Source organism: Microtus ochrogaster, chromosome X (genome assembly GCF_000317375.1).
Source record: "Microtus ochrogaster isolate Prairie Vole_2 chromosome X, MicOch1.0, whole genome shotgun sequence".
Lineage (NCBI taxonomy): Eukaryota > Metazoa > Chordata > Mammalia > Rodentia > Cricetidae > Microtus > Microtus ochrogaster.
The window spans coordinates 36993749-36995265 of record NC_022026.1 but is presented as its reverse complement, the minus strand read 5'-3'; positions in this window follow the sequence as shown (position 1 = coordinate 36995265).

The following is a 1517-nucleotide window of genomic DNA, read 5'->3' as shown; positions in this document are numbered from 1 at the left end:
TTGTGCATATATACATATCTGAAGGTTTCCTTGGAGAAGTTTTGAGAGTTCTGAGAGCTGTATTATAGACAAGGAAATTAAAATAATTCCACAGGCTTACATGTTGGACAGAAATAAAATGAGCTCATGCCTTATTTCAAAGTCATTATTAGCTATTAATTCCTAGTACTTCTTTTAATTTGTTTAAATTGTTTCTTTTATTATTGAGATCATAATGTAATGACATAGTTTTCCCTTCTCTTTTCTCCCTCAAAACCCTCCCGTGTATTTCTCCCCAATGTCCTTCAAATTCTTGGTCTCTATTTTCACTAACTGTTATTGCATGCATATATTATGTGCATATACACTATATTCCTAAATGCAATCTGCTCACTCGGTATATTGCTTATATATTTTCAGGGCTTACTTCCTGACACTGGGCAACAATTTGGTATGCCATTCTTGAAGAGAGCACCTTTCCTGCTCCCGGCTTTCCTCAGTTGCCTGTAGTTCTTTCTGTAGGATTGAGGCCTCATGTGGTTTACTTATCCATTTTGGCATGTCTATTGGTGTCATCCTTGTTCAGCTCATACTTATGCGAGATATTAGTAAGACTTTATGAGTGCAGTTTATTAATATAAACTTTTATTTTATATGTATGTATGTTTTTCCTGCATGCCTATCTATACTCCAATTTTGTGCCAGTACTTGAGATCAAAAGAGGTTGTCTATTCCTCTGGAAGTGGAGCTGCATATGCTTTTAAAACTGACATGTAAGTTCTCAGAAGCAAACCTAGGTCCTCTGGAAGAGCAGCAAGTGATCTTAATTGCAAAGCCACCTCTCCAGTCTTGTAACTCTTCTTGAAAAATAATTGAGAATCCTATTGTGGGAGGTGTGGATTTAGCTCAGTAGTAGAACATTTGACTGGCAAGCATAAGGACCTAGGTTTGGGCCTCAGCTCAAGAGAGAGATAGAGATATATAGAGAGGGACATACATACATACATACATACATACAAACAGACAGACAGAGGCACGCATACATACACACACACAGAGAGAGAGAGAGAGAGAGAGAGAGAGAGAGAGAGAGAGAGAGAGAGAGAGAGAGAGAGATTGTAAAATCAACAACTGGATAAATATCAAATCTATTGGAAATTTGTTATTCAAAGATTTTAGATCTAGATTTACATGGGTTCCTTTGTATTAAATAGACAAGACACAAAATACTCAACTTAGAAATGATTACCATATAACTCATCTCTAAGATTTGTGGAGTATAATCAAAAAACTTCCTTGCTTTCTTTCCTCTGATCTGTTTAAATTTATTCTGGGAAATAACATCTTCCCTTGCACCTGGGGAGAATAATCAAAGAATCTTCCATACACTTTCAGGTTACCCTTAAGCAATATGAGTCTCATTTGAGCAATTAATTTATCTATCGCAGTTTATTTATACTGGTGCCTTTATCTAAATTTCTTTTTATTCCATCAGTTTCACAATATAACTCGAAGGGGGAGGATTTGCTTGATCTTAT